Genomic DNA, 21,512 nt, shown 5'->3' with positions numbered 1-21,512 from the left:
CTGTCCTTCTCACCTCTTGGCAGCCATCGTCCCCAGAGAAATGAAGATCTGTGTTTGGCCTATGTTCCCTAGGGCAATCACCATGAGCCTTGGCCCAGCACGTGGATTCGACAGAATGGCACATCCCTTCAGGCATCCTTCTTTCCAGGAAGCATCTGAGGTAAGCCTTCACATGTGGCAGGGCGCAGGTGAGTGAGGAGGGCCTCAGTTGGGTCGAGGATGAGAACTCATATGGTCCTGAAGAGAGCTGATGACCAAAAAATCATGCTCAATAGGATTACGCTGAGGCCTAACAGAGGGATCCAGGGGCAGGATGGCCTGCATTTTTGGTCCATTGCAGAGCCCTGGGTGTGGGTGTGGGTACGTTTGTGGGTGTGGGTGTGGGTGTTGGAGCAGCCTCTCCCTCTAGGAAATCCTTTGATACTCCTCCGAGCGTAGGAGGCTTCCACATATCCAAGATGTATTGCCACCTTTGGTTTTCTATCCTGCTCCCTAGTGCCAGGGCTCACATGTTCTGAGGCCATGGGTGGAGTCTTTCCTTAAGCCTTTCTGCTTTGAATTTTGTTTTTCAGGCCAAGCATTGGAATGGACTCACCACAGCCAGAGTGTTCCGCAGTGAGTGGCTCTTTTGGTTGCTACCGATAGGCCCCAGAGAATTTTGAACTATGGGCTGGCCGCCCTCACAGCAGCCAGTACAGGGTAGTCTTTTGGCAACCTCCTGCCTACCAAGGAGGAATGTCTGCTGCTGCCCCAAATTTATGGGCTCACATCTGGTGCACTCACATGCCTTCATTAGAGCTGTATTCTAGTCAGAGAGCACATCGAGGCAGTGTTTTCTTCCTTGGCCCCAAGCGGAACATCTCTAGAGACCTCTGCGCACCTAGCGCCAGAGTATGATCACAAACTGAGGGAATGGTCCCTTGTGGTGTGTGCTTTATGGCTTCCCAAAACCTGCCAGTAGGGAAGGCTCATGCCCCCTGCCTAGAGATGGTGAGAGGCAGGCAGGAGCCTATCCTCAGGTGCTTGGAAGCAGGATGCTGCTGGTTATTTCAAGGGCTGGAAGCCATGCCGTGGTCTTCAATGGGGTTGTGCCAGGACTCTGTGAGGGATCATGGTGCTTTGTTGGAGCCACTTGATCCGAATGGGGCCTCTGATGGGGTCTGCATGCATACACAGGACCATAGCTTCTCCTGGGTTGGTCGTCCTCTCCGGAAGCCACTGGTTTGTCAGAGAGCCCCCTCCAGAGGAGAAAAGGCTTCTGGGTGTCCATTCCCCCATGAAGGCTTTGCAGAGCCCTTGGGCATCCCGTTATCATGTCCATCGTGAGGCCCTGTTGACCTGAAGGGGAGGGGTGGTCCCGGGATGTGGGCTGAGGAGGGTGTAGCTGCATGGCCGTTGTTTGGTGGCCTTCCACGGGCCACAGTAGGGAATGCTGCCACAGAAGAAATTGGCCCTGTTTGGGAATCTCTGTGGTCCCCAAGGAGGAATGCTTGACGTGGCTCCCCATCCACCAGATCGGAATGCGGGCCGTGAAATTCAACTCGATTGACCTGAAGTGTAGAAAGACTGACCATGGAGGCACCATTTCATTACGTGTTGCCCTGGGGAGCAACCACGCAGATCTCTGTGCATGTCGAGGCAGAGCACGAGGATGGACTGAGCTTATGGTCAGCTGTGGGGTGTGCTTGAGTGACTTCCAAGAAGTGTTGGTTGGGAGGATGTGGGGCCAGGCCTGGAGGTGGTGAGAGGCAACAAGGACCCTTCATCAGGGACTTGGCAGCTAGATGCTCTTGGCTCTTGTGAGAGCTGAAGGGCTGGTCCCTTGCTGGAATGGGGTTTCCCAGGTCTCTGTGAGGGATCATGGGCCTTCAGATAGGCCAGTTTATTCAGACAGGCCCTTTCATGGGTTCTGCATACAGATAGAGGCCTGTGGCATCTCTTGTGCTGGCCTTCCTATACGGGAGCCACTGCCTACCAAGAGAGCTCCCTCCAGCTCCTGTGAATGTCCACTGTGTGGGACATAAAGGCCTCATTGTCTGGGTGTTGTGCACATGGACAAGCCGAGTGTGACATCAGCCAGCACACGCTTGCCCACACCAGGGTCGGGCCCAGAGGAATGTCTCCATTCCCCCCAGAAACGCCCCCAGTGTTTTCCCCACCAAGCAGACCTGGTGCCAGGCCTTGTGCTGACTAGAGGATCCATGAGGCTAGTCCTTCCCTGGGGAGACATATACGTACTGGTTCTTTCATCTGCCCCTGACACAGTATTAAGGTACATAAGATGGCATTGATCCACCTGTCCACTCATGCCTTCATCTTTGTATGTATGGATGGATGGAGAGAGTGAGCCAAGGACGAGGGTCGAAAGGGAGGGAGCTAGAGCATTCTGGAGGAAGGGAGGCAGGAAGGAAGCTATGTAGGGAGCTGTTTGTATGCGTTTCAGCTATGTGTTCCTGTCTCTGCGTGGAGGTACATTTGGGCCCTATGTTCCTGGATGTATTGCTGCAGGTATTTCTTGTAGCATCATTCGATGCATGAGCATGTGGCACACACGTCCCCCAATGCATCTAGCATGGAGTTGGAGTTCTCACAGCTGTCCTTCTCACCTCTTGGCAGCCATCGTCCCCAGAGAAATGAAGATCTGTGTTTGGCCTATGGTCCCTAGGGCAATCACCATGAGCCTTGGCCCAGCACGTGGATTCGACAGAATGGCACATCCCTTCAGGCATCCTTCTTTCCAGGAAGCATCTGAGGTAAGCCTTCACATGTGGCAGGGCGCAGGTGAGTGAGGAGGGCCTCAGTTGGGTCGAGGATGAGAACTCATATGGTCCTGAAGAGAGCTGATGACCAAAAAATCATGCTCAATAGGATTACGCTGAGGCCTAACAGAGGGATCCAGGGGCAGGATGGCCTGCATTGTTGGTCCATTGCAGTGCCCTGGGTGTGGGTGTGGGTACGTTTGTGGGTGTGGGTGTGGGTGTTGGAGCAGCCTCTCCCTCTAGGAAATCCTTTGATACTCCTCCGAGCGTAGGAGGCTTCCACATATCCAAGATGTATTGCCACCTTTGGTTTTCTATCCTGCTCCCTAGTGCCAGGGCTCACATGTTCTGAGGCCATGGGTGGAGTCTTTCCTTAAGCCTTTCTGCTTTGAATTTTGTTTTTCAGGCCAAGCATTGGAATGGACTCACCACAGCCAGAGTGTTCCGCAGTGAGTGGCTCTTTTGGTTGCTACCGATAGGCCCCAGAGAATTTTGAACTATGGGCTGGCCGCCCTCACAGCAGCCAGTACAGGGTAGTCTTTTGGCAACCTCCTGCCTACCAAGGAGGAATGTCTGCTGCTGCCCCAAATTTATGGGCTCACATCTGGTGCACTCACATGCCTTCATTAGAGCTGTATTCTAGTCAGAGAGCACATCGAGGCAGTGTTTTCTTCCTTGGCCCCAAGCGGAACATCTCTAGAGACCTCTGCGCACCTAGCGCCAGAGTATGATCACAAACTGAGGGAATGGTCCCTTGTGGTGTGTGCTTTATGGCTTCCAAAACCTGCCAGTAGGGAAGGCTCATGCCCCCTGCCTAGAGATGGTGAGAGGCAGGCAGGAGCCTATCCTCAGGTGCTTGGAAGCAGGATGCTGCTGGTTATTTCAAGGGCTGGAAGCCATGCCGTGGTCTTCAATGGGGTTGTGCCAGGACTCTGTGAGGGATCATGGTGCTTTGTTGGAGCCACTTGATCCGAATGGGGCCTCTGATGGGGTCTGCATGCATACACAGGACCATAGCTTCTCCTGGGTTGGTCGTCCTCTCCGGAAGCCACTGGTTTGTCAGAGAGCCCCCTCCAGAGGAGAAAAGGCTTCTGGGTGTCCATTCCCCCATGAAGGCTTTGCAGAGCCCTTGGGCATCCCGTTATCATGTCCATCGTGAGGCCCTGTTGACCTGAAGGGGAGGGGTGGTCCCGGGATGTGGGCTGAGGAGGGTGTAGCTGCATGGCCGTTGTTTGGTGGCCTTCCACGGGCCACAGTAGGGAATGCTGCCACAGAAGAAATTGGCCCTGTTTGGGAATCTCTGTGGTCCCCAAGGAGGAATGCTTGACGTGGCTCCCCATCTACCAGATCGGAATGCGGGCCGTGAAATTCAACTCGATTGACCTGAAGTGTAGAAAGACTGACCATGGAGGCACCATTTCATTACGTGTTGCCCTGGGGAGCAACCACGCAGATCTCTGTGCATGTCGAGGCAGAGCACGAGGATGGACTGAGCTTATGGTCAGCTGTGGGGTGTGCTTGAGTGACTTCCAAGAAGTGTTGGTTGGGAGGATGTGGGGCCAGGCCTGGAGGTGGTGAGAGGCAACAAGGACCCTTCATCAGGGACTTGGCAGCTAGATGCTCTTGGCTCTTGTGAGAGCTGAAGGGCTGGTCCCTTGCTGGAATGGGGTTTCCCAGGTCTCTGTGAGGGATCATGGGCCCTCAGATAGGCCAGTTTTCTCAGACAGGCCCTTTCATGGGTTCTGCATACAGATACAGGCCTGTGGCTTCTCTTGGGCTGGCCTTCATCTACGGGAGTCACTGCCTACCAAGAGAGCTCCCTCCAGCTCCTGTGAATGTCCACTGTGTGGGACATAAAGGCCTCATTGTCTGGGTGTTGGGCATATGGACAAGCCAAGTGTGACATCGGCCAGCACACGCTTGCCCACACCACGGTTGGGGCCCAGAGGAATGTCTCCTTTCACCCAGACACACCCCCAGTGTTTTCCAAGCCAAGCAGACCTGGTGCCGGGCCTTGTGCTGCCGGGAGGATCCATGAGGCTAGTCCTTCCCTGGGGAGACATATAGGTACTGGTTCTTTCATCTGCCCCTGACACAGTATTAAGGTACATAAGATGGCATTGACCACCTGTCCACTCATGCCTTCATCTTTGTATGTATGGACGGATGGAGAGAGTGAGCCAAGGAAGAGGGTCGAAAGGGAGGGAGCTAGAGCATTCTGGAGGAAGGGAGGCAGGAAGGAAGCTATGTAGGGAGCTGTTTGTATGCGTTTCAGCTATGTGTTCCTGTCTCTGCGTGGAGGTACATTTGGGCCCTATGTTCCTGGATGTATTGCTGCAGGTATTTCTTGTAGCATCATTCGATGCATGAGCGTGTGGCACACACGTCCCCCAATGCATCTAGCATGGAGTTGGAGTTCTCACAGCTGTCCTTCTCACCTCTTGGCAGCCATCGTCCCCAGAGAAATGAAGATCTGTGTTTGGCCTATGTTCCCTAGGGCAATCACCATGAGCCTTGGCCCAGCACGTGGATTCGACAGAATGGCACATCCCTTCAGGCATCCTTCTTTCCAGGAAGCATCTGAGGTAAGCCTTCACATGTGGCAGGGCGCAGGTGAGTGAGGAGGGCCTCAGTTGGGTCGAGGATGAGAACTCATATGGTCCTGAAGAGAGCTGATGACCAAAAAATCATGCTCAATAGGATTATGCTGACGCTTAAAAGAGGGATCCAGGGGCAGGATGGCCTGCATTTTTGGTCCATTGCAGAGCCCTGGGTGTGGGTGTGTGTGTGGGTGTGGGTGTGGGTGTTGGAGCAGCCTCTCGCTCAAGGAAATCCCTTGAGACTCCTCCCAGTGTAGGAGGATTCCACATATCCAAGATGTGTTGCCACCTGTGGTTTTCTATCCTGCTCCATAGTGCCAGGGCCCACATGTTCTGAAGCCATGGGTGGAGTCTTTCCTTAAGCCTTTCTGCTTTGAATTTTGTGTTTCAGGCCAAGCCTTGGCATGGGCTCACCACAGCCAGAATGTTCCGCAGTGAGTGGCTCTTTTGGTTGCTACCGATAGGCCCCAGAGAATTTTGAACTATGGGCTGGCCGCCCTCACAGCAGCCAGTACAGGGTAGTCTTTTGGCAACCTCCTGCCTACCAAGGAGGAATGTATGCTGCTGCCCCAAATTTATGGGCTCACATCTGGTGCACTCACATGCCTTCATTAGAGCTGTATTCTAGTCGGAGAGCACATCGAGGCAGTGTTTTCTTCCTTGGCCCCAGGCGGAACATCTCTAGAGACCTCTGTGCACCTAGCGTCAGAGTATGATCCCCAACTGAGGGAATGGTCCCTTGTGGTGTGTGCTTTATGGCTTCCCAAAACCTGTCAGTAGGGAAGGCTCATGCCCCCTGCCTAGAGATGGTGAGAGGCAGGCAGGAGCCCATCCTCAGGTGCTTGGAGGCAGGAGGCTGCTGGTTATTTCAAGGGCTGGAAGCCATGCCGTGGTCTTCAATGGGGTTGTGCCAGGACTCTGTGAGGGATCATGGTGCTTTGTTGGAGCCACTTGATCCGAATGGGGCCTCTGATGGGGTCTGCATGCATACACAGGACCATAGCTTCTCCTGGGTTGGTCGACCTCTCTGGAAGCCACTGGTTTGTCAGAGAGCCCCCTCCAGAGGAGAAAAGGCTTCTGGGTGTCCATTCCCCCATGAAGGCTTTGCAGAGCCCTTGGGCATCCCATTATCATGTCCATCATGAGGCCCTGTTGACCTGAAGGGGAGGGGTGGTCCCGGGATGTGGGCTGAGGAGGGTGTAGCTGCATGGCTGTTGTTTGGTGGCCTTGCACGGGCCACAGTAGGGAATGCTGCCACAGAAGAAATTGGCCCTGTTTGGGAATCTCTGTGCTCCCCAAGGAGGAATGCTTGACATGGCTCCCCATCCACCAGATCGGAATGCGGGTCTTGAAATTCAACTCGATTGACCTGAAGTGTAGTAAGACTGACCATGGAGGCACCATTTCATTACGTGTTGCCCTGGGGAGCAACCACGCAGATCTCTGTGCATGTCGAGGCAGAGCACGAGGATGTACTGAGCTTATGGTCAGTTGTGGGGTGTGCTTGAGTGACTTCCAAGAAGTGTTGGTTGGGAGGATGTGAGGCCAGGCCTGGAGGTGGTGAGAGGCAACAAGGACCCTTCATCAGGGACTTGGCAGCTAGATGCTCTTGGCTCTTGTGAGAGCTGAAGGGCTGGTCCCTTGCTGGAATGGGGTTTCCCAGGTCTCTGTGAGGGATCATGGGCCCTCAGATAGCCCAGCTTACTCAGACAGGCCCTTTCATGGGTTCTGCATACAGATACAGGCCTGTGGCATCTCTTGGGCTGGCCTTCCTCTACGGGAGCCACTGCCTACCAAGAGAGCTCCCTCCAGCTCCTGTGAATGTCCACTGTGTGGGACATAAAGGCCTCATTGTCTGGGTGTTGTGCACATGGACAAGCCGAGTGTGACATCGGCCAGCACACGCTTGCCCACACCAGGGTCGGGCCCAGAGGAATGTCTCCATTCCCCCCAGAAACGCCCCCAGTGTTTTCCCCACCAAGCAGACCTGGTGCCAGGCCTTGTGTTGACTAGAGCATCCATGAGGCTAGTCCTTCCCTGGGGAGACATATACGTACTGGTTATTTCATCTGCCCCTGACACAGTATTAAGGTACATAAGATGGCATTGATCCACCTGTCCACTCATGCCTTCATCTTTGTATGTATGGACGGATGGAGAGAGTGAGCCAAGGAAGAGGGTCGAAAGGGAGGGAGCTAGAGCATTCTGGAGGAAGGGAGGCAGGAAGGAAGCTATGTAGGGAGCTGTTTGTATGCGTTTCAGCTATGTGTTCCTGTCTCTGCGTGGAGGTACATTTGGGCCCTATGTTCCTGGATGTATTGCTGCAGGTATTTCTTGTAGCATCATTCGATGCATGAGCGTGTGGCACACACGTCCCCCAATGCATCTAGCATGGAGTTGGAGTTCTCACAGCTGTCCTTCTCACCTCTTGGCAGCCATCGTCCCCAGAGAAATGAAGATCTGTGTTTGGCCTATGTTCCCTAGGGCAATCACCATGAGCCTTGGCCCAGCACGTGGATTCGACAGAATGGCACATCCCTTCAGGCATCCTTCTTTCCAGGAAGCATCTGAGGTAAGCCTTCACATGTGGCAGGGCGCAGGTGAGTGAGGAGGGCCTCAGTTGGGTCGAGGATGAGAACTCATATGGTCCTGAAGAGAGCTGATGACCAAAAAATCATGCTCAATAGGATTATGCTGACGCTTAAAAGAGGGATCCAGGGGCAGGATGGCCTGCATTTTTGGTCCATTGCAGAGCCCTGGGTGTGGGTGTGTGTGTGGGTGTGGGTGTGGGTTTTGGAGCAGCCTCTCGCTCAAGGAAATCCCTTGAGACTCCTCCCAGTGTAGGAGGATTCCACATATCCAAGATGTGTTGCCACCTGTGGTTTTCTATCCTGCTCCATAGTGCCAGGGCCCACATGTTCTGAAGCCATGGGTGGAGTCTTTCCTTAAGCCTTTCTGCTTTGAATTTTGTGTTTCAGGCCAAGCCTTGGCATGGGCTCACCACAGCCAGAATGTTCCGCAGTGAGTGGCTCTTTTGGTTGCTACCGATAGGCCCCAGAGAATTTTGAACTATGGGCTGGCCGCCCTCACAGCAGCCAGTACAGGGTAGTCTTTTGGCAACCTCCTGCCTACCAAGGAGGAATGTATGCTGCTGCCCCAAATTTATGGGCTCACATCTGGTGCACTCACATGCCTTCATTAGAGCTGTATTCTAGTCGGAGAGCACATCGAGGCAGTGTTTTCTTCCTTGGCCCCAGGCGGAACATCTCTAGAGACCTCTGTGCACCTAGCGTCAGAGTATGATCACCAACTGAGTTAATGGTCCCTTGTGGTGTGTGCTTTATGGCTTCCCAAATCCTGCCAGTAGGGAAGGCTCATGCCTCCTGCCTAGAGATGGTGAGAGGCAGGCAGGAGCCTATCCTCAGGTGCTTGGAAGCAGGATGCTGCTGGTTATTTCAAGGGCTGGAAGCCATGCCGTGGTCTTCAATGGGGTTGTGCCAGGACTCTGTGAGGGATCATGGTGCTTTGTTGGAGCCACTTGATCCGAATGGGGCCTCTGATGGGGTCTGCATGCATACACAGGACCATAGCTTCTCCTGGGTTGGTCGTCCTCTCCGGAAGCCACTGGTTTGTCAGAGAGCCCCCTCCAGAGGAGAAAAGGCTTCTGGGTGTCCATTCCCCCATGAGGGCTTTGCAGAGCCCTTGGGCATCCCGTTATCATGTCCATCGTGAGGCCCTGTTGACCTGAAGGGGAGGGGTGGTCCCGGGATGTGGGCTGAGGAGGGTGTAGCTGCATGGCTGTTGTTTGGTGGCCTTGCACGGGCCACAGTAGGGAATGCTGCCACAGAAGAAATTGGCCCTGTTTGGGAATCTCTGTGCTCCCCAAGGAGGAATGCTTGACATGGCTCCCCATCCACCAGATCGGAATGCGGGTCTTGAAATTCAACTCGATTGACCTGAAGTGTAGTAAGACTGACCATGGAGGCACCATTTCATTACGTGTTGCCCTGGGGAGCAACCACGCAGATCTCTGTGCATGTCGAGGCAGAGCACGAGGATGTACTGAGCTTATGGTCAGTTGTGGGGTGTGCTTGAGTGACTTCCAAGAAGTGTTGGTTGGGAGGATGTGGGGCCAGGCCTGGAGGTGGTGAGAGGCAACAAGGACCCTTCATCAGGGACTTGGCAGCTAGATGCTCTTGGCTCTTGTGAGAGCTGAAGGGCTGGTCCCTTGCTGGAATGGGGTTTCCCAGGTCTCTGTGAGGGATCATGGGCCCTCAGATAGCCCAGCTTACTCAGACAGGCCCTTTCATGGGTTCTGCATACAGATACAGGCCTGTGGCATCTCTTGGGCTGGCCTTCCTCTACGGGAGCCACTGCCTACCAAGAGAGCTCCCTCCAGCTCCTGTGAATGTCCACTGTGTGGGACATAAAGGCCTCATTGTCTGGGTGTTGTGCACATGGACAAGCCGAGTGTGACATCGGCCAGCACACGCTTGCCCACACCAGGGTCGGGCCCAGAGGAATGTCTCCATTCCCCCCAGAAACACCCCTAGTGTTTTCCCCACCAAGCAGACCTGGTGCCAGGCCTTGTGTTGACTAGAGGATCCATGAGGCTAGTCCTTCCCTGGGGAGACATATACGTACTGGTTATTTCATCTGCCCCTGACACAGTATTAAGGTACATAAGATGGCATTGATCCACCTGTCCACTCATGCCTTCATCTTTGTATGTATGGACGGATGGAGAGAGTGAGCCAAGGACGAGGGTCGAAAGGGAGGGAGCTAGAGCATTCTGGAGGAAGGGAGGCAGGAAGGAAGCTATGTAGGGAGCTGTTTGTATGCGTTTCAGCTATGTGTTCCTGTCTCTGCATGGAGGTACATTTGGGCCCTATGTTCCTGGATGTATTGCTGCAGGTATTTCTTGTAGCATCATTCGATGCATGAGCGTGTGGCACACACGTCCCCCAATGCATCTAGCATGGAGTTGGAGTTCTCACAGCTGTCCTTCTCACCTCTTGGCAGCCATCGTCCCCAGAGAAATGAAGATCTGTGTTTGGCCTATGTTCCCTAGGGCAATCACCATGAGCCTTGGCCCAGCACGTGGATTCGACAGAATGGCACATCCCTTCAGGCATCCTTCTTTCCAGGAAGCATCTGAGGTAAGCCTTCACATGTGGCAGGGCGCAGGTGAGTGAGGAGGGCCTCAGTTGGGTCGAGGATGAGAACTCATATGGTCCTGAAGAGAGCTGATGACCAAAAAATCATGCTCAGTAGGATTACGCTGACGCCTAACAGAGGGATCCAGGGGCAGGATGGCCTGCATTTTTGGTCCATTGCAGAGCCCTGGGTGTGGGTGTGTGTGTGGGTGTGGGTGTGGGTGTTGGAGCAGCCTCTCGCTCAAGGAAATCCTTTGAGACTCCTCCCAGTGTAGGAGGATTCCACATATCCAAGATGTGTTGCCACCTGTGGTTTTCTATCCTGCTCCATAGTGCCAGGGCCCACATGTTCTGAAGCCATGGGTGGAGTCTTTCCTTAAGCCTTTCTGCTTTGAATTTTGTGTTTCAGGCCAAGCCTTGGCATGGGCTCACCACAGCCAGAATGTTCCGCAGTGAGTGGCTCTTTTGGTTGCTACCGATAGGCCCCAGAGAATTTTGAACTATGGGCTGGCCGCCCTCACAGCAGCCAGTACAGGGTAGTCTTTTGGCAACCTCCTGCCTACCAAGGAGGAATGTCTTCTGCTGCCCCAAATTTATGGGCTCACATCTGGTGCACTCACATGCCTTCATTAGAGCTGTATTCTAGTCAGAGAGCACATCGAGGCAGTGTTTTCTTCCTTGGCCCCAGGCGGAACATCTCTAGAGACCTCTGTGCACCTAGCGTCAGAGTATGATCACCAACTGAGTTAATGGTCCCTTGTGGTGTGTGCTTTATGGCTTCCCAAATCCTGCCAGTAGGGAAGGCTCATGCCCCCTGCCTAGAGATGGTGAGAGGCAGGCAGGAGCCTATCCTCAGGTGCTTGGAAGCAGGATGCTGCTGGTTATTTCAAGGGCTGGAAGCCATGCCGTGGTCTTCAATGGGGTTGTGCCAGGACTCTGTGAGGGATCATGGGGCTTTGTTGGAGCCACTTGATCCGAATGGGGCCTCTGATGGGGTCTGCATGCATACACAGGACCATAGCTTCTCCTGGGTTGGTCGTCCTCTCCGGAAGCCACTGGTTTGTCAGAGAGCCCCCTCCAGAGGAGAAAAGGCTTCTGGGTGTCCATTCCCCCATGAGGGCTTTGCAGAGCCCTTGGGCATCCCGTTATCATGTCCATCGTGAGGCCCTGTTGACCTGAAGGGGAGGGGTGGTCCCGGGATGTGGGCTGAGGAGGGTGTAGCTGCATGGCTGTTGTTTGGTGGCCTTGCACGGGCCACAGTAGGGAATGCTGCCACAGAAGAAATTGGCCCTGTTTGGGAATCTCTGTGCTCCCCAAGGAGGAATGCTTGATGTGGCTCCCCATCCACCAGATCGGAATGCGGGTCTTGAAATTCAACTCGATTGACCTGAAGTGTAGTAAAGCTGACCATGGAGGCACCATCTCATTACGTGTTGCCCTGGGGAGCAACCACGCAGATCTCTGTGCATGTCGAGGCAGAGCACGAGGATGGACTGAGCTTATGGACAGTTGTGGGGTGTGCTTGAGTGACTTCCAAGAAGTGTTGGTTGGGAGGATGTGGGGCCAGGCCTGGAGGTGGTGAGAGGCAACAAGGACCCTTCATCAGGGACTTGGCAGCTAGATGCTCTTGGCTCTTGGGAGAGCTGAAGGGCACGTCCCTTGCTGGAATGGGGTTTCCCAGGTCTCTGTGAGGGATCATGGGCCCTCAGATAGGCCAGTTTTCTCAGACAGGCCCTTTCATCGGTTCTGCATACAGATACAGGCCTGTGGCATCTCTTGGGCTGGCCTTCCTCTACGGGAGCCACTGCCTACCAAGAGAGCTCCCTCCAGCTCCTGTGAATGTCCACTGCGTGGGACATAAAGGCCTCATTGTCTGGGTGTTGTGCACATGGACAAGCCGAGTGTCACATCGGCCAGCACACACTTGCCCACACCAGGGTCGGGCCCAGAGGAATGTCTCCATTCCCCCCAGACACACCCCCAGTGTATTCCGCGCCAAGCAGCCCTGGTGCCAGGCCTTGTGCTGCCTGGAGGATCCATGAGGCTAGTCCTTCCCTGGGGAGACATATATGTACTGGTTATTTCATCTGCCCCTGACACAGTATTAAGGTACATAAGATGGCATTGATCCACCTGTCCACTCATGCCTTCATCTTTGTAAGTATGGATGGATGGAGGGAGTGAGCCAAGGACGAGGGTCGAAAGGGAGGGAGCTAGAGCACTATGGAGGAAGGGAGGCAGGAAGGAAGCTATGTAGGGAGCTGTTTGTATGCGTTTCAGCTATGTGTTCCTGTCTCTGCGTGGAGCTACATTTGGGCCCTATGTTCCTGGATGTATTGCTGCAGGTATTTCTTGTAGCATCATTCGATGCATGAGCGTGTGGCACACACGTCCCCCAATGCATCTAGCATGGAGTTGGAGTTCTCACAGCTGTCCTTCTCACCTCTTGGCAAACATCGTCCCCAGAGAAATGAAGATCTGTGTTTGGCCTATGTTCCCTAGGGCAATCACCATGAGCCTTGGCCCAGCACGAGGATTTGACAGAATGGCACATCCCTTTAGGCATCCTTTTTCCAGGAAGCATCTGAGGTAAGCCTTCACATGTGGCAGGGCGCAGATGAGTGAGGAGGGCCTCAGTTGGGTCGATGATGAGAACTCATATGGTCCTGAAGAGAGCTGATGACCAAAAAATCATGCTCAATAGGATTACGCTGAGGTATAACAGAGGGATCCAGGGGCAGGATGGCCTGCATTTTTGGTCCATTGCAGAGCCCTGGGTGTGGGTGTGGGTGTGGGTTTGCGTGTGGGAGTTGGAGCAGCCTCTCCCTCGAGGAAATCCCTTGAGACTCCTCCGAGTGTAGCAGGCTTCCACATATCCAAGATGTGTTGCCACCTTTGGTTTTCTATCCTGCTCCATAGTGCCAGGGCCCACATGTTCTGGGGCCATGGGTGGAGTCTTTCCTTAAGCCTTTCTGCTTTGAATTTTGTGTTTCAGGCCAAGCCTTGGAATGGGCTCACCACAGCCAGAATGTTCCGCAATGAGTGGCTCTTTTGGTTGCTACCGATAGGCCCCAGAGAATTTTGAACTATGGGCTGGCCGCCCTCACAGCAGGCAGTACAGGGTAGTCTTTTGGCAACCTCCTGCCTACCAAGGAGGAATGTCTTCTGCTGCCCCAAATTTATGGGCTCACATCTGGTGCACTCACATGCCTTCATTAGAGCTGTATTCTAGTCAGAGAGCACATCGAGGCAGTGTTTTCTTCCTTGGCCCCAGGCGGAACATCTCTAGAGACCTCTGTGCACCTAGCGTCAGAGTATGATCACCAACTGAGTTAATGGTCCCTTGTGGTGTGTGCTTTATGGCTTCCCAAATCCTGCCAGTAGGGAAGGCTCATGCCCCCTGCCTAGAGATGGTGAGAGGCAGGCAGGAGCCTATCCTCAGGTGCTTGGAAGCAGGATGCTGCTGGTTATTTCAAGGGCTGGAAGCCATGCCGTGGTCTTCAATGGGTTTGTGCCAGGACTCTGTGAGGGATCATGGGGCTTTGTTGGAGCCACTTGATCCGAATGGGGCCTCTGATGGGGTCTGCATGCATACACAGGACCATAGCTTCTCCTGGGTTGGTCGTCCTCTCCGGAAGCCACTGGTTTGTCAGAGAGCCCCCTCCAGAGGAGAAAAGGCTTCTGGGTGTCCATTCCCCCATGAAGGCTTTGCAGAGCCCTTGGGCATCCCGTTATCATGTCCATCGTGAGGCCCTGTTGACCTGAAGGGGAGGGGTGGTCCCGGGATGTGGGCTGAGGAGGGTGTAGCTGCATGGCTGTTGTTTGGTGCCCTTGCACGGGCCACAGTAGGGAATGCTGCCACAGAAGAAATTGGCCCTGTTTGGGAATCTCTGTGCTCCCCAAGGAGGAATGCTTGACATGGCTCCCCATCCACCAGATTGGAATGCGGGTCTTGAAATTCAACTCGATTGACCTGAAGTGTAGTAAGACTGAAAAGGGAGGCACCATTTCAGTACGTGTTGCCCTGGGGAGCAACCACGCAGATCCCTGTGCATGTCGAGGCAGAGCACGAGGATGTACTGAGCTTATGGTCAGTTGTGGGGTGTGCTTGAGTGACTTCCAAGAAGTGTTGGTTGGGAGGATGTGGGGCCAGGCCTGGAGGTGGTGAGAGGCAACAAGGACCCTTCATCAGGGACTTGGCAGCTAGATGCTCTTGGCTCTTGTGAGAGCTGAAGGGCTGGTCCCTTGCTGGAATGGGGTTTCCCAGGTCTCTGTGAGGGATCATGGGCCCTCAGATAGGCCAGTTTTCTCAGACAGGCCCTTTCATGGGTTCTGCATACAGATACAGGCCTGTGGCATCTCTTGGGCTGGCCTTCCTCTACGGGAGCCACTGCCTACCAAGAGAGCTCCCTCCAGCTCCTGTGAATGTCCACTGTGTGGGACATAAAGGCCTCATTGTCTGGGTGTTGTGCACATGGACAAGCCGAGTGTGACATCGGCCAGCACACGCTTGCCCACACCAGGGTCGGGCCCAGAGGAATGTCTCCATTCCCCCCAGAAACGCCCCCAGTGTTTTCCCCACCAAGCAGACCTGGTGCCAGGCCTTGTGCTGCCTGGAGGATCCATGAGGCTAGTCCTTCCCTGGGGAGACATATACGTACTGGTTCTTTCATCTGCCCCTGACCCAGTATTAAGGTACATAAGATGGCATTGATCCACCTGTCCACTCATGCCTTCATCTTTGTATGTATGGATGGATGGAGAGAGTGAGCCAAGGACGAGGGTCGAAAGGGAGGGAGCTAGAGCATTCTGGAGGAAGGGAGGCAGGAAGGAAGCTATGTAGGGAGCTGTTTGTATGCGTTTCAGCTATGTGTTCCTGTCTCTGCGTGGAGGTACATTTGGGCCCTATGTTCCTGGATGTATTGCTGCAGGTATTTCTTGTAGCATCATTCGATGCATGAGCGTGTGGCACACACGTCCCCCAATGCATCTAGCATGGAGTTGGAGTTCTCACAGCTGTCCTTCTCACCTCTTGGCAGCCATCATCCCCAGAGAAATGAAGATCTGTGTTTGGCCTATGTTCCCTAGGGCAATCACCATGAGCCTTGGCCCAGCACGTGGATTCGACAGAATGGCACATCCCTTCAGGCATCCTTCTTTCCAGGAAGCATCTGAGGTAAGCCTTCACATGTGGCAGGGCGCAGGTGAGTGAGGAGGGCCTCAGTTGGGTCGAGGATGAGAACTCATATGGTCCTGAAGAGAGCTGATGACCAAAAAATCATGCTCAATAGGATTACGCTGAGGCCTAACAGAGGGATCCAGGGGCAGGATGGCCTGCATTTTTGGTCCATTGCAAAGCCCTGGGTGTGGGTGTGTGTGTGGGTGTGGGTGTGGGTGTTGGAGCAGCCTCTCGCTCAAGGAAATCCCTTGAGACTCCTCCCAGTGTAGGAGGATTCCACATATCCAAGATGTGTTGCCACCTGTGGTTTTCTATCCTGCTCCATAGTGCCAGGGCCCACATGTTCTGAAGCCATGCGTGGAGTCTTTCCTTAAGCCTTTCTGCTTTGAATTTTGTGTTTCAGGCCAAGCCTTGGCATGGGCTCACCACAGCCAGAATGTTCCGCAGTGAGTGCCTCTTTTGGTTGCTACCGATAGGCCCCAGAGAATTTTGAACTATGGGCTGGCCGCCCTCACAGCAGCCAGTACAGGGTAGTCTTTTGGCAACCTCCTGCCTACCAAGGAGGAATGTCTTCTGCTGCCCCAAATTTATGGGCTCACATCTGGTGCACTCACATGCCTTCATTAGAGCTGTATTCTAGTCAGAGAGCACATCGAGGCAGTGTTTTCTTCCTTGGCCCCAGGCGGAACATCTCTAGAGACCTCTGTGCACCTAGCGCCAGAGTATGATCACCAACTGAGGGAATGGTCCCTTGTGGTGTGTGCTTTATGGCTTCCCAAATCCTGCCAGTAGGGAAGGCTCATGCCCCCTGCCTAGAGATGGTGAGAGGCAGGCAGGAGCCTATCCTCAGGTGCTTGGAAGCAGGATGCTGCTGGTTATTTCAAGGGCTGGAAGCCATGCCGTGGTCTTCAATGGGGTTGTGCCAGGACTCTGTGAGGGATCATGGTGCTTTGTTGGAGCCACTTGATCCGAATGGGGCCTCTGATGGGGTCTGCATGCATACACAGGACCATAGCTTCTCCTGAGTTGGTCGTCCTCTCCGGAAGCCACTGGTTTGTCAGAGAGCCCCCTCCAGAGGAGAAAAGGCTTCTGGGTGTCCATTCCCCCATGAAGGCTTTGCAGAGCCCTTGGGCATCCCGTTATCATGTCCATCGTGAGGCCCTGTTGACCTGAAGGGGAGGGGTGGTCCCGGGATGCGGGCTGAGGAGGGTGTAGCTGCATGGCTGTTGTTTGGTGGCCTTGCACGGGCCACAGTAGGGAATGCTGCCACAGAAGAAATTGGCCCTGTTTGGGAATCTCTGTGCTCCCCAAGGAGGAATGCTTGACATGGCTCCCCATCCACCAGATCGGAATGCGGGTCTTGAAATTCAACTCGATTGACCTGAAGTATAGTAAGACTGAAAATGGAAGCACCATTACAGGACGTGTTGCCCTGGGGAGCAACCACGCAGATCTCTGTGCATGTCGAGGCAGAGCACGAGGATGTACTGAGCTTATGGTCAGTTGTGGGGTGTGCTTGAGTGACTTCCAAGAAGTGTTGGTTGGGAGGATGTGGGGCCAGGCCTGGAGGTGGTGAGAGGCAACAAGGACCCTTCATCATGGACTTGGCAGCTAGATGCTCTTGGCTCTTGTGAGAGCTGAAGGGCTGGTCCCTTGCTGGAATGGGGTTTCCCGGGTCTCTGTGAGGGATCATGGGCCCTCAGATAGGCCAGTTTACTCAGACAGGCCCTTTCATGGGTTCTGCATACAGATACAGGCCTGTGGCATCTCTTGGGCTGGCCTTCCTCTACGGGAGCCACTGCCTACCAAGAGAGCTCCCTCCAGCTCCTGTGAATGTCCACTGTGTGGGACATAAAGGCCTCATTGTCTGGGTGTTGTGCACATGGACAAGCCGAGTGTGACATCGGCCAGCACACACTTGCCCACACCAGGGTCGGGCCCAGAGGAATGTCTCCATTCCCCCCAGAAACGCCCCCAGTGTTTTCCCCACCAAGCAGACCTGGTGCCAGGCCTTGTGTTGACTAGAGGATCCATGAGGCTAGTCCTTCCCTGGGGAGACATATACGTACTGGTTATTTCATCTGCCCCTGACACAGTATTAAGGTACATAAGATGGCATTGATCCACCTGTCCACTCATGCCTTCATCTTTGTATGTATGGACGGATGGAGAGAGTGAGCCAAGGAAGAGGGTCGAAAGGGAGGGAGCTAGAGCATTCTGGAGGAAGGGAGGCAGGAAGGAAGCTCTGTAGGGAGCTGTTTGTATGCGTTTCAGCTATGTGTTCCTGTCTCTGCGTGGAGGTACATTTGGGCCCTATGTTCCTGGATGTATTGCTGCAGGTATTTCTTGTAGCATCATTCGATGCATGAGCGTGTGGCACACACGTCCCCCAATGCATCTAGCATGGAGTTGGAGTTCTCACAGCTGTCCTTCTCACCTCTTGGCAGCCATCGTCCCCAGAGAAATGAAGATCTGTGTTTGGCCTATGTTCCCTAGGGCAATCACCATGAGCCTTGGCCCAGCACGTGGATTCGACAGAATGGCACATCCCTTCAGGCATCCTTCTTTCCAGGAAGCATCTGAGGTAAGCCTTCACATGTGGCAGGGCGCAGGTGAGTGAGGAGGGCCTCAGTTGGGTCGAGGATGAGAACTCATATGGTCCTGAAGAGAGCTGATGACCAAAAAATCATGCTCAATAGGATTACGCTGACGCCTAACAGAGGGATCCAGGGGCAGGATGGCCTGCATTTTTGGTCCATTGCAGAGCCCTGGGTGTGGGTGTGTGTGTGGGTGTGGGTGTGGGTGTTGGAGCAGCCTCTCGCTCAAGGAAATCCCTTGAGACTCCTCCCAGTGTAGGAGGATTCCACATATCCAAGATGTGTTGCCACCTGTGGTTTTCTATCCTGCTCCATAGTGCCAGGGCCCACATGTTCTGAAGCCATGCGTGGAGTCTTTCCTTAAGCCTTTCTGCTTTGAATTTTGTGTTTCAGGCCAAGCCTTGGCATGGGCTCACCACAGCCAGAATGTTCCGCAGTGAGTGCCTCTTTTGGTTGCTACCGATAGGCCCCAGAGAATTTTGAACTATGGGCTGGCCGCCCTCACAGCAGCCAGTACAGGGTAGTCTTTTGGCAACCTCCTGCCTACCAAGGAGGAATGTCTTCTGCTGCCCCAAATTTATGGGCTCACATCTGGTGCACTCACATGCCTTCATTAGAGCTGTATTCTAGTCAGAGAGCACATCGAGGCAGTGTTTTCTTCCTTGGCCCCAGGCGGAACATCTCTAGAGACCTCTGTGCACCTAGCGTCAGAGTATGATCACCAACTGAGTTAATGGTCCCTTGTGGTGTGTGCTTTATGGCTTCCCATATCCTGCCAGTAGGGAAGGCTCATGCCCCCTGCCTAGAGATGGTGAGAGGCAGGCAGGAGCCTATCCTCAGGTGCTTGGAAGCAGGATGCTGCTGGTTATTTCAAGGGCTGGAAGCCATGCCGTGGTCTTCAATGGGTTTGTGCCAGGACTCTGTGAGGGATCATGGGGCTTTGTTGGAGCCACTTGATCCGAATGGGGCCTCTGATGGGGTCTGCATGCATACACAGGACCATAGCTTCTCCTGGGTTGGTCGTCCTCTCCGGAAGCCACTGGTTTGTCAGAGAGCCCCCTCCAGAGGAGAAAAGGCTTCTGGGTGTCCATTCCCCCATGAAGGCTTTGCAGAGCCCTTGGGCATCCCGTTATCATGTCCATCGTGAGGCCCTGTTGACCTGAAGGGGAGGGGTGGTCCCGGGATGTGGGCTTAGGAGGGTGTAGCTGCATGGCTGTTGTTTGGTGGCCTTGCACGGGCCACAGTAGGGAATGCTGTCGCAGAAGAAATTGGCCCTGTTTGGGAATCTCTGTGGTCCCCAAGGAGGAATGCTTGACATGGCTCCCCATCCACCAGATCAGAATTCGGGCCGTGAAATTCAACTCGATTGAACTGAAGTGTAGTAACACTGAGCATGGAGGCACCATTTCATTACGTGTTGCCCTGGGGAGCAACCACGCAGATCTCTGTGCATGTCGAGGCAGAGCACGAGGATGGACTGAGCTTATGGTCAGTTGTGGGGTGTGCTTGAGTGACTTCCAAGAAGTGTTGGTTGGGAGGATGTGGGGCCAGGCCTGGAGGTGGTGAGAGGCAACAAGGACCCTTCATCAGGGACTTGGCAGCTAGATGCTCTTGGCTCTAGTGAGAGCTGAAGGGCTGGTCCCTTGCTGGAATGGGGTTTCCCAGGTCTCTGTGAGGGATCATGGGCCCTCAGATAGGCCAGTTTACTCAGACAGGCCCTTTCATGGGTTCTGCATACAGATACAGGCCTGTGGCATCTCTTGGGCTGGCCTTCCTCTACGGGAGCCACTGCCTACCAAGAGAGCTCCCTCCAGCTCCTGTGAATGTCCACTGTGTGGGACATAAAGGCCTCATTGTCTGGGTGTTGTGCACATGGACAAGCCGAGTGTGACATCGGCCAGCACACGCTTGCCCACACCAGGGTGGGGCCCAGAGGAATGTCTCCATTCCCCCCAGAAACACCCCCAGTGTTTTCCTCACCAAGCAGACCTGGTGCCACGCATTGCGCTGCCTGGAGGATCCATGAGGCTAGTCCTTCCCTGGGGAGACATATACGTACTGGTTATTTCATCTGCCCCTGACACAGTATTAAGGTACATAAGATGACATTGATCCACCTGTCCACTCATGCCTTCATCTTTGTAAGTATGGATGGATGGAGGGAGTGAGCCAAGGACGAGGGTCGAAAGGGAGGGAGCTAGAGCATTCTGGAGGAAGGGAGGCAGGAAGGAAGCTATGTAGGGAGCTGTTTGTATGCGTTTCAGCTATGTGTTCCTGTCTCTGCGTGGAGGTACATTTGGGCCCTATGTTCCTGGATGTATTGCTGCAGGTATTTCTTGTAGCATCATTCGATGCATGAGCGTGTGACACACACGTCCCCCAATGCATCTAGCATGGAGTTGGAGTTCTCACAGCTGTCCTTCTCACCTCTTGGCAGACATCATCCCCAGAGAAATGAAGATCTGTGTCTGGACTATGTTCCCTAGGGCAATCACCATGAGCCTTGGCCCAGCACGTGGATTCGACAGAATGGCACATCCCTTCAGGCATCCTTCTTTCCAGGAAGCATCTGAGGTAAGCCTTCACATGTGGCAGGGCGCAGGTGAGTGAGGAGGGCCTCAGTTGGGTTGATGATGAGAACTCATATGGTCCTGAAGAGAGCTGATGACCAAAAAATCATGCTCAATAGGATTATGCTGAGGCCTAACAGAGGGATCCAGGGGCAGGATGGCCTGCATTTTTGGTCCATTGCAGAGCCCTGGGTGTGGGTGTGGGTACGGGTGGGTGTGTGGGTGTGGGTGTTGGAGCAGCCTCTCCCTCGAGGGAATCCTTTGAGACTCCTCTGAGCGTCGGAGCCTTCCACATATCCAAGATGTATTGCCACCTTTGGTTTTCTATCCTGCTCCATAGTGCCAGGGCCCACATGTTCTGAGGCCATGGGTGGAGTCTTTCCTTAAGCCTTTCTGCTTTGAATTTTGTGTTTCAGGCCAAGCCTTGGAATGGACTCACCACAGCCAGAGTGTTCCGCAGTGAGTGGCTCTTTTGGTTGCTACCGATAGGCCCCAGAGAATTTTGAACTATGGGCTGGCCGCCCTCACAGCAGCCAGTACAGGGTAGTCTTTTGGCAACCTCCTGCCTACCAAGGAGGAATGTCTGCTGCTGCCCCAAATTTATGGGCTCACATCGGGTGCACTCACATGCCTTCATTAGAGCTGTATTCT

At 54.1% G+C, this 21,512-nt stretch overlaps 9 non-coding genes across 9 annotated transcripts; all 9 read left to right on the top strand.

Annotated features, from left to right (window-relative positions):
- The first annotated feature begins 210 nt into the window (after positions 1-210).
- On the top strand, positions 211-291 carry LOC130847016 (small nucleolar RNA SNORD115). The gene has a single exon (XR_009051811.1). It is a non-coding gene; the product is annotated as a small nucleolar RNA SNORD115 (small nucleolar RNA).
- A 2,512-nt stretch (positions 292-2,803) lies between these two features.
- Positions 2,804-2,884, top strand: LOC130847015 (small nucleolar RNA SNORD115). The gene has a single exon (XR_009051810.1). It is a non-coding gene; the product is annotated as a small nucleolar RNA SNORD115 (small nucleolar RNA).
- A 2,510-nt stretch (positions 2,885-5,394) lies between these two features.
- On the top strand, positions 5,395-5,475 carry LOC130847097 (small nucleolar RNA SNORD115). The gene has a single exon (XR_009051891.1). It is a non-coding gene; the product is annotated as a small nucleolar RNA SNORD115 (small nucleolar RNA).
- Positions 5,476-7,981: 2,506 nt separating this feature from the next.
- LOC130847096 (small nucleolar RNA SNORD115) lies at positions 7,982-8,062 on the top strand. Its single transcript, XR_009051890.1, has one exon. It is a non-coding gene; the product is annotated as a small nucleolar RNA SNORD115 (small nucleolar RNA).
- Positions 8,063-10,568: 2,506 nt separating this feature from the next.
- LOC130847077 (small nucleolar RNA SNORD115) lies at positions 10,569-10,649 on the top strand. Its single transcript, XR_009051871.1, has one exon. It is a non-coding gene; the product is annotated as a small nucleolar RNA SNORD115 (small nucleolar RNA).
- Positions 10,650-13,154: 2,505 nt separating this feature from the next.
- LOC130847071 (small nucleolar RNA SNORD115) lies at positions 13,155-13,235 on the top strand. The gene has a single exon (XR_009051866.1). It is a non-coding gene; the product is annotated as a small nucleolar RNA SNORD115 (small nucleolar RNA).
- Positions 13,236-15,741: 2,506 nt separating this feature from the next.
- On the top strand, positions 15,742-15,822 carry LOC130847014 (small nucleolar RNA SNORD115). The gene has a single exon (XR_009051809.1). It is a non-coding gene; the product is annotated as a small nucleolar RNA SNORD115 (small nucleolar RNA).
- Positions 15,823-18,328: 2,506 nt separating this feature from the next.
- LOC130847067 (small nucleolar RNA SNORD115) lies at positions 18,329-18,409 on the top strand. Its single transcript, XR_009051862.1, has one exon. It is a non-coding gene; the product is annotated as a small nucleolar RNA SNORD115 (small nucleolar RNA).
- Positions 18,410-20,915: 2,506 nt separating this feature from the next.
- On the top strand, positions 20,916-20,996 carry LOC130847032 (small nucleolar RNA SNORD115). Its single transcript, XR_009051827.1, has one exon. It is a non-coding gene; the product is annotated as a small nucleolar RNA SNORD115 (small nucleolar RNA).
- Positions 20,997-21,512: the final 516 nt, after the last annotated feature.

Source organism: Hippopotamus amphibius, chromosome 2 (assembly GCF_030028045.1).
Source record: "Hippopotamus amphibius kiboko isolate mHipAmp2 chromosome 2, mHipAmp2.hap2, whole genome shotgun sequence".
NCBI classification, from domain to species: Eukaryota; Metazoa; Chordata; class Mammalia; order Artiodactyla; family Hippopotamidae; genus Hippopotamus; species Hippopotamus amphibius.
This window is presented reverse-complemented; position numbering and strand designations above follow the sequence as displayed.